The 11,001-nt window shown below is 37.6% G+C and overlaps 1 pseudogene; it reads left to right on the top strand.

Moving 5' to 3' along the window:
* Positions 1 to 417: 417 nt before the first annotated feature.
* Positions 418 to 959, top strand: LOC133753259 (ADP-ribosylation factor-like protein 5A; annotated as a pseudogene).
* The last annotated feature ends 10,042 nt before the right edge of the window (positions 960 to 11,001 follow it).

Here is an 11,001-nt window from a genome sequence, read left to right as displayed (position 1 = left end):
GACCTAAGCTGATCAGGTCATTGTTTCTTATAGTGTCCATTTCATTTCCGTAGGTTTCCCCTTTGGTGCTCAGTTAGTTGTCGCCGATCAGGGAAAAGAAATGATATTTGTCTCTTTGGGACTGGCTTAATTCACTCAGCATGATGTTTTCCAGATCCCTCCATCTTGTTTCAAATGACTGGGTTTCATTGTTCCTTACTGCTGTATAGTATTCTATGGAGTACATGTCCCATAATTTCTTTATCCAGTCTACTGTTGATGGGCATTTGGGTTGGTTCCAGGTCTTAGCTATTGTGAATTGAGCTGCAATAAACATTAATGTGCAGATGGCTTTTTTATTAGCCAAATTAATTTCCTTTGGGTAAATTCCAAGGAGTGGGATGGCTGGGTTGTATGGTAGGTTATGTCCTTTACCAATTTTCTATGAATGAAGTCGTACACACATCCCCTACAATAGGAAGTAATGTAGAAGAGATAGTGATTAATAATACCCGTTTCCTAATGTGGGATATTGGTGGCCAAGAATCTCTTCGTTCTTCCTGGAACACTTACTATACTAACACAGAGTTTGTAATAGTTGTTGTGGACAGTACAGAGAGAGGATTTCTGTAACTAGAGAAGAACTCTATAAAATGTTAGCACATGAGGACTTAAGGAAAGCTGGATTGCTGATTTTTGCTAATAAACAAGATGTTAAAGAATGCATGACTATAGCAGAAATCTCTCAGTTTTTGAAGCTGACTTCTATCAAAGATCACCAGTGGCATATCCAGGCCTGCTGTGCTCTTACTGGAGAGGGATTATGTCAAGGACTTGAATGGATGATGTCCCGACTTAAGATTAGATGATCTCTACTGACCTCGTCTTACAGACTTTGTGTAAACAGTGTGCTGGACTTTACCTGAAAGCTGCAAAATCTAATAGTTTAGATATATTTATAATAAACTGATTTAAACATTTTCTATAAGAAGAAAAATTCAGACCACTTGTTTGAAAACAAAGAAGAAGTCTCACCTTCCAATTTAGTTTCTCATTATTCCTTCCAAAGTAAGTTATGAAAGCTGTGATTGACATTTTTCTCATAATGAATGCTCTCAGGACATTGTGTAGCCTGTGGTAAGTACAAAGGGAGAGGAATGCATTTGAACTTCTAAGAGCTTTAGTATCAGTATAACCCTCCCTTGTTGAATGTTGTTATTTTCTTGTTCCATTTAGTCAAACTGCAAATCATAGATACTAGGTTTCCAATATTTTAAAATGTAACATTACTTACAAAAAGTATTTTGTGTATGTATTGTATATATACCTCAAGTCAAGTTAATGGCTTTGGTTTATGTGCTAAAGAAAAGCAAGTAACACAAAAATTAATAATATTCTTGGTTATAACCATAATGAGATGAGCACTGGCATTGGTAGTAAGTGCCATTTTGTATGTTTCCTCTTTGTTCTCTGTATTGTACTAACCAGCCCCCAAATCATGGAGCTACTTTAAAAAAAAAAAAGGAAAAGTCAAAAGCTTGAAAAAAAAAAAAAGATTTGTCTGCTTTAAGGTTCTTTTATGGCTAGCCTGAGTAACAATCTTAAAAAAAAATAGAATCCCCTGGCACATTTCTAACTCTTTAACATGCTGTCCCTTCTTCCCCTGATGCTCTGTCCCCCAGCTTTTCTTTTACATGTTTGGATATTTCTCATCCTTTATTTTTCAACTTAAGTGTTATCTCTTCAAAGAGGCCTTCCTTGACCATTCTACTTAAGCTGGTCAAAATCTCCATTCACTCTGTATTACTGTCACCTCTTCATTACATTCATGGCCATAATTATGTTATATTAATAGTATATATATAACTTATTACTTGTCTTGGTAGACTGTAACCTCCAACAGGACAGGAATAGATCTGTCTTATTTGACATAATAGGTGACCAATGAATATTTATTGAATAAATGATTGAGGATATCTTTCAGTGTGCTAGGCCATATCAAGGCAAGCAGACATCATACCATCCTTACAGGCTATTTGATAGCCAATTGCTTGATAGGCATCAATGGTGGAGACAAAGATATAGAAGCAGGCAAGAAAGAAACATCAATATGCTATTAGATACCATTGGTTGAACTCTTTAACACACAATTATTCTTAGGTATTTAAATTTAAGTGAAAAGTGATCCCTGTTAAATGTAAGAGTGGGAATAAGAGAGGGAGGAGATGTACAGTTTGGGACATGCTCAATCGGACTTGCCCCAAATGGTGGAATTAGAAACATACCAGGGGATTCAAATACAATCTCATCAAGGTGGCATGTACCAATGCCATCTCACTAGTCCAAGTGATCAGTTTCAGTTCACAATTGATCACACTGATAGGTCTAAGAGTCAAACGGATCACACAAACAAGACTAGTGTCTGCTAATTCTAACTGATAGAATAAAAAAGGAGAGAATGATCCAGCATGGGAAGCAGGATACACAGCAGACTCACAGAATGGCAGATGTCCTAAACAGCACTCTGGCCTCAGAATCAGCCCTTAAGGCATTCGGAAATGGCTGAAAAGCCCATGAGAGTACTTTAGGCATGGAAAGCCAAGACACTCTGGAAAAAAAAAATGACCTAAATGAAAGATCTCTGTGAGATCCCAGTGGAAAGAACAGGCCATCAAAGAAGGAGGTACCTTGCTCTGAAGGGAGGAGAGAACTTCCACTTTGACTATGATCTTATCTAAATAAGATCGAAGTCAGCGAACTCAAGAGGCTTCCATAGCCTTGGAAACTCATGACTAGAGCCTAGGGAGATTTCTGACGCCATAAACAAGAGTGTCAAATTGTTAAGTCAACAACAGGAGTCACTGTGCACATACTCCTCATGTGGGATCTCTGTCCTTAATGTGTTGTCCAATGTGAATTAATGCTATAACTAGTACTCAAACAGTATTTTACACTTTGTGTTCTGTATGTGTGCAAACTATTGAAATCTTTACTTAGTATATACTAAACTGATCTTCTGTATATAAAGAGAATTGAAAATGAATCTTGATGTGAATGGAATGGGAGAGGGAGTGGGAGATGGGAGGGTTGTGGGTGGGAGGGAGGTTACGGGGGGTGGGGGAGCCGCTATAATCCAAAAGCAGTACTTTGGAAATTTATATTTATTAAATAAAAGTTTTAAAAAATATGCTGTTAGAGCTAAATACTAATATATGTACAAGGAAAATACTATATGCATAGTGTAGGTAATAAGGAAGACAAAGACGTGAGAGATTCAAATGTAGCCATAATTCTAGTTTCTTGAGTCCCCTTCAACAAATATTTCTTGCTTACATACTGAATGTTCTTCTCTGTTAGGTTCCTTGGACACAGATATGAAGAATAAGACACAGAAGCTCCATAAGGATATGGATCTTTATTTGTTTTGTCTACTATAATATTCTTCTGGAGCTATAACTGGAAAAAGTTCATAGGAAGTTCAAAAAGTCTGTGGGAAAATATTATTAAAGTTTATTTTGACCTGGAAAGCTTGAAATCCATGTTTTTCACATTAAGCATTCTCTATGAGCTTTTTGAACACTCCATTGTATGCATACATTTTAATTTTTAAAGATTTGTTTATTTGAAAAGCACAGTTAAAGAAATGGAGGGAGACAGAGAAAGAGCAAGAATGAGATATTCATCTTCTATTCACTGGTTCACTCCCCAAATGGCCACATGGCCAGGGCTGGGCTAGGCCCAAGCCAGAAGCCTGGAACTCCATCTGGGTCTCCCAAAAGGGTGGCAGGGGCCTAAGTGCTTGGACCATCACCTGCTTCTTTCCCAGGCACGTTAGCAGGGAACTGGCTCAGAAGTGAATCAGGGGCCGGCACTGCAGCGTAGTGGGTAAAGCCACCACTGCAGTGCCAGCATCCCAAATGGGCACTGATTCAAGACCAACTGCTCCTCTTCTGAGCCAGCTCTCTTATGGCCTGGGAAAGCAGTAGAAGATGGCCCAAGTCCTTGGGTCCCTGCACCCACAGGAGATCCTGGCTCCGGATTGGCAAAGCTCTGTCTGTCGCGGCCAGTTGGGGAGTGAACCAGCGAACAGAAGACCTCACTCTCTCTCTCTGCCTCTCCTTCTCTCTCTTTCAAATAATTTTTTTTTTTAAAAAAAGTAGTGAAGCAGCAAAGACTTGAACCAGCACTCCCATGTAGCATGCTGGCATTGCAAGCATCAGCCTAACCCACTGTGTCACAAAGTCAGCCACTGGATTATTTTTTTCAGGTCAAAATAAACTTATATTTTAATTCTATCTTCTATAAACATTAAATGTTTTTTCGTGGTTAATAGATCATTTTTTTAATTTAAGATACAGAGACAGAGAACTCTTATCTGCTGGTTTGTTTCCCAAATCCTAGAATTCCTGGCACTCGGCCTGGGCAAAAACTGTAGCTAGCAGATGAAAATGTTCTACAGTTCTCCCAGGTGAGTGGCAGAAACCCAATTACTTAAGCCATCACTACTGCCACTTAGGACATGCATCAGCAGAAAGCTGGAGTCAGGAGCCAGATCCCAGTATTGATCACCAGCACCCTGATGTGAGATTTGGCTATCTTAACAACTAGAATAAATGCCCACTCCCATTTTCCACAAACTTCTTAAAAATACCCTAACTGTTATATAAGTATTTGTGAAAGGAATGTAGGCAAGAAATCAGGCAGAAGTCCTAACAAAATTAAATCAAAGAAGAGACAGGTAAGAAATGAACATGCTGTAACATTTGGGGACAAATTTAATAGAAATGTGAACAAAGCACAAGAGGAGGAGTGGGGTCAGTGGTAGACAGAAAAGTTTTCACTAGGGAATACCAATCTGAACTGGGATTTGAAAGAATGGAAATTTATCAAAAATACTGGAGTGAGCAACTCTGCTAAAAGGCCATTCACTCTGGGGAAATGGAACATTTGCAGACACATGAAAAGGTAAAGAAGTAAGAAATATTCACAAAATTTCAAATAATTTGGTATAGCTGGAACATAAAATGAAAGTAGAGGAGTGGTAAGAAAGAAAGTAAGAGAGGAAAGAACTATGAGGAGGAACTTGTAACAACTATTGACAGAGACAGATTTGTGTGTTATTTTTGCCAAGAGGGATGCAAAATGGGGGGTGGATATGAGCTCAGGAGCAAATACATCAATTAGGAGGTTATTGCAGTATCTCACCTCATTTTAGATCCTCAATTTTACAAATAAGGAAATTGAGGTCCAAATCTCTTGGTGATTTTCTCAAGGTTATTCAACTGCTTATTAATGGAATCCAGGTTTTCTAAGTTGAAATTCAGTTCTCTAGATTTCTAGCACTGGATTCTTTCAATATATTTTATATCATTTTTTATCCTTGAAGGCAACATGAAAATGTTACTGCAGGCTACCAGAAGCTTGAATGCTACCAATTCCCTTTTAAATTGTTATTTGGTCAAAGGGAATTAAAAAGTTCTGATTCAGAGTATCCCAGTGACCTGATGATATAACATTTTAAAGATGTATATAGTCACCACTGTATTTCCCCATGTCAACAACCCTGCTGATGTTGAAAGACAGTCATTTTTAGGGACTTAAACTAGATACTGAGGACAGATTATGTTTTTACCCACATCACAAGATAATCTTTACTTTTGATCAATGTGGTGATCTGAAATTCTGTAATAAAAATCTGGATTACTTTTTAGGTGTTATGAAATGGGATTTGCCCAACTACAATAGCATGTGTCAATGGCTATAAAAAGTTTCAAACATTCTTTCCTTTTTAAATGATCCTAGAAATGTTCTTGAAAGAAAACATGTTATTCCTCAGCATTCCCATCTGTGAAATGTGTAGAAATAATACTTAAAAAGACTTCCAAAATGAAACCGGCCATGTTTCTTACTTCTAGGAAAATAAATATCTTCATAAAGATATGGGGAAGAATTTGGGGGTCTGGCTAAATACTTCGTGATTACAGTTTAAGAATGGTATGGAATAAAAGTCTCCTGGGTTAACTAGATATAAGTTTAACAATTTCTATGACATACTGGGAAATTTTTACTCTTCTTATCCTTTCAAGTATAGCCTAAATTGGTGGAATTTCTTGAAAAGTTAGATGAATAAGGGTATTGGGGAATGTTATGGTTAGGAGTGATTGCATGTGTTAGATTATCACTATATGTCACCTAGCCTACAATGTGCCCACAAAGGTACCCAGGCAATAGTCTGCTTTTGCAGCTATAGTCAGTTACTGCCACGATCTGGTGTGAGTAGTTTTAAAATTTCCCTGTGCAGACAATGGGTAACAACTATGAGAACAGAAAGAAGTGTTCAGGTAGCAATTCTGAATGTGTATGCTTGTGTATATATACTCAATATGGATGTTTTTACACTCTAAAACAAGATAAAATATTATGGATACTTCTGCCCCATGGCATTAACTCAAATCAATATCTTCTTCTCCCTCACATACATATATACACATACACACACACACACACACACACCCCAGGACATTCTAAAAATCATGACATCTTCTAAACCACAAAAGTTAATTTCAATACTGTCTCAGTTTACCAAAAAATACCTAAAATAATGTCTATATCACCTTTGAAATTATTTATACAAGATATAATATAATCTGGTCTTATTCTTTGCCAACAGCAGAACTTTGGGCCTGGAAGGGAAGAGAATTTGAGTTTACCAGAACATAAATAAGATATACTTCCAGATTCTATAAAGCCATACACACAATTGTATTACAGATAAGGAAAACATGCTTCATAATTTAAGTGCAGCAATGCTCCTGTTTTGATATTATCATAAAGAAATTACTTTTGTTCACAGTGTTATCTGACCTTCATGCAGAAACTGATTAAAATGTTTCCTCTTACAACAATGACAACTGTAAACAAAAGTTGAAATGAAATATATGGCCTAACATCATCGTATAGGGAGCTTTCCTATTAAAAAAAATACCACCACAAAAGGAAGAAATCTAGGAAGCCCAATTTGTTTTTCTACAATCAACACAGTTGTCTTCTACACAAATGATATTTTATCATTCATGACAGCAAGTTGTCACTTCCAGGGACAGCTTCAGTGTAGGTTGGTGAGTATTTTATACAGCTTATTCACAAGTATTATTCGTATCGAAATGACTTCTGACTTAACAGCTAGGACAAAGGTGGAAACAATCTGATAGCATGAATATATAATATTCAAAAGCCTATCAGGGCATACAGCTTCACTGTGGTGCTTGTTCCTTTTGTGTTTCTATACCTTTTATGGTAATACTGTGTTAGAGGTGGGCAGATGTAAATGTTTAAGCATCTCTTTCTTATTCATTTCACATTAGCCAATACTAGTATTATTTCTAGTCTCCTGAACAACAATTGCAAAGGAAAGTAAGCAGATCACCCAGACTCCTGCAACTCAAAGCAGAGAACAAAAGAAAAAATGGTTTCTATATAGGACTGAATAATTTCAGATATTTGCCATATAATTTATATAACATTTATTTTGTCTGTATATGGTACCTTTTTTGATAAAGGGATGCAGAAGTGTCTTGTGTTCCTAGTAATCATTAATATTATGGTAAATTTCCTGATCTGGGACAGCTTTCCAATACAGTTCATCATGTCCTATCATCTGTATATTGAGGACATTCGGGGGATTGAAGAAAGGTGATGTGAATAAATTGAGGGAATGGAACCATCTCACAGATTGTAATTTAAAGCACAGAGTTATGAGCTTTTAGAGCTGTAAGAGACCTAAAGTAGTCACCCAGAACAATCTACCTCTTTGAAAAAAAATTTTAAAATGAAGGCCAAAAAGGACCTGTAAAAGGACATAGATGTTGCTAATTGCAAAGCAAGCCTCATTAAAAGCAATCTTCTCCGGTCCACAGCCCAGTACTCTTGACGCCCCTACCCATAAGATGTAGATCATAATTAGTCTCTCTTGATATATGCAATTTTAGATCAAAATTCACATACACAAAAAAAATCTACATGGTTTCCCTTTCCTCAGTGTTATTGGTAAAATTTGGATTTCACTTACATGGTAAAGGGGGAATAGGCTTTAGAGCTCACATCTTTTTGAGACTGTCCCATCTATTTAAGAATACGTTGTTCACTCAGGAAGTGGCGATTTCCAAGCTAATATTATCAAAAGCCTTATGGTAAAATATTCAAAACTAGTCTAATAAGTGTATCAAGCACAAATATCCAACTCAGGCTAATACAGGTGGTAGAAAGGGTGACTAGTATATCCATTAGCATTTACTAACAATTCGTTTAAACTAAAGCCTTCATTACTGTCAGTGAGCAAATGATAACTTGCTAAAATTTCACTGAAGTCTTTTTATCTTATAGAAACAAAGATGGAATTGGATAACTGGTCTCCAAGTAGAGGGTCTTATTAAAGCAAACAGGTGCTTCACTTTCTCAACACAAAGGGTGTCAGAATGCTATTTTGCTTTTACCTTGTTTTGGTAACGTTTTTTAAAATTGTAAATCGTTTAAGCTATAGGTCAGAACTTGGTTCATGTAATTGCTAATGGTTTTAGTTTTACACATAACAAATGTTATTTACTAATAATTACAAAAATAATTTTACCTTGTCACAAAGTGAAAAAGGATGTCATAAAACCAAATGGTACCGAGAGGAAGTTACACCTTTGCAGTACAAAATTATGAGTATAAACCTAACCTCAGGGACTGGAGCTGTGGCGCAGTGGGTTAATGCCCTGGCCTGAAGCACCGACATCCCATATGGACACCCTTTCGAGTCCCGACTGCTCCACTTCCGAACCAGCTCTCTGCTATGGCCTTGGAAAGCAGAAGATGGCCCAAGTCCTTGGCCCCTGCATCCACGTGGGAGACCTGGAAGAAGCTCCTGGCTCCTGGCTTCGGATCAGCCCAGCTCCGGCCATTGCAGCCAATTGGGGAGTGAACCATTGGATGGAAGACACCCCCCCACCACCTGTGTAACTGACTTTCAAATAAATAAATCTTAAAAAAATAAACCTCACATTGTTTGCTCAGTACCTCTAGAAGGCAGATTTTGTGCAGTTATATTTCACATTACAAACATGAAGAAACTAAACCTTTTTCTATTTATAGAAATTTTGTCTCAGATATAATCTTTCTTCCTCTCTTAAGACTCAAATCCCATGCATACTTCAAGAAATCCTGGTACCCCAAAGGAAACATTCAGACATTGAGACAGCCAAGTTTGGTGCTATCTCCTGAAATTTATAATTTACAGTGATGAAAACTGAGAAGTTGCCACTGGACTAAAATGCTGAGATCTGTACAAATACAAACTGAGTATTCCTTAACTACTTGGGACCAGAAGGGTTTCAGATTTCAGAGTTTCTCAGATTTTGGAATATTTGCATAGACTTTATGGTTTGAGCATTCCTAATCCAAAATCTGAAATGCTTCAAAACGTTTTGAAGCTCAGGAGAATTTCAAATTTCAGGTGTTTGAACTACGAATGCTCAAACTGAAACTCATTTGTTTGTACTCATGAAACTGTCCATCATTAATCTTATTTAGTTTAATAAGCTTTACTTAGTATACTATTCAAAATAGATCATGGTTTAGAAACAAGAGTTAATTCTACAAACCTCTAAATAAATTTTTCTACAACACTTAAAACACCCAAGAGTGACAAATTCATCTGAAATCTAAGATATTTAGGTTTCTAAGTTCTAGAAGGAATTTAAGACTAGAGGTTTCTAGTGAGTTTCAAGAAGGTTGACTTCTTAAAAGATTTATGTATGTACATATTTGAAAGGCAGAGAGAGAGAGAGAGAGAGAGAGAGAGAGAGAGAGAGAGAGAGAAATCTTCCATCTGCTGGTTCATTCCTCTGCTTTCCCTGGAACATTAGCAGGAAGCTGGATCAGAAGCAGAGCAGCAGGGATTCAAACAGGTACCATGATGAGACATTAGCATCACAAGCAGCAGCTTCACCTGATGTACCCTAATATCAGCAACAAGATGATTGGCTTTCAAGAATGCTCTTCCTCTATTCCTAGCACCAACCCAAAGGATGTTAATACATGTGTCCTCAGCCATAACAAAGTGTAAGTGGAGGATAAATAACTTCACACACTCCTGTCTTTTACATACTCATTGAAAAGTTCAGGAGAGGGACCACTGACCTAAAAAGGAACAAGGCTCAGTAAGTGAAGATGACAAATTTATAGTGAGTGAGTGAGTGAGTGAGTGGGAAGGAGGGAGAGAGAAGGGGGAGGGGGAGAGAGAGGGGGGAAGGGGGGGAGAGGGGAGGGAGAGAAGGGGGAGAGGGGGGAGAGAGGGGGAGGGGGGAGGGGGGAGTGAATGAACAAGTGTGTGTGTGTGTGTGCGCGCGCGTGCACGCATAGGCAGCAGGTATTAAAGCATGTAGAGCTTAGCAGTTATTGAGTTTTCAAAATGCTTTGGAAGCCTAAAAAAACACTATGAATGGAAAGTCCTAGTTCTACAATGAGTGGAGAGCCAGGTGTTGCTAAGGACAAATGCAGATTCAAAATTCCTCAAAGCCTTCATATTATCCTTACAGGTATGACAGAATGGAAACGTATTTCAAAACAATCACACAAAACATTCTGCTTTAAGCAAGAAAAGAAAAATTTACTAGGCTCATTAAGCAACACTCACATAATGACTATCTAGTGCAAACACTAAGCAATACTATTTCCTTCTTCTATAGTTTTCTTGTAGGTATTGGCTGGTCAATTGAGTTGATGAAGGCACATTGCTAATGACACAAGGGTCAAAAGCTATCAATCTAGTGTCAAAGGTTCTCTTCAGACATGGTAAATTAGCATTTCATAGTTCAATAGCTATAGACAATACAACTATATTCCCCTGTACTTCCTTTGCAATACTATGTGCCCTTGGTCAGGAGGCAGAGGGTGCATGCCTGTGCTCATTTATTACTACGATTGGAAAATACTTTATAGCCTGTGTGATTTCTTCCACTGAAAGCAATCAACAGCATTACA

The sequence above is a fragment of the Lepus europaeus genome, chromosome X, assembly GCF_033115175.1.
Source record: "Lepus europaeus isolate LE1 chromosome X, mLepTim1.pri, whole genome shotgun sequence".
Taxonomy (NCBI): Eukaryota; Metazoa; Chordata; class Mammalia; order Lagomorpha; family Leporidae; genus Lepus; species Lepus europaeus.
This window is presented reverse-complemented; position numbering and strand designations above follow the sequence as displayed.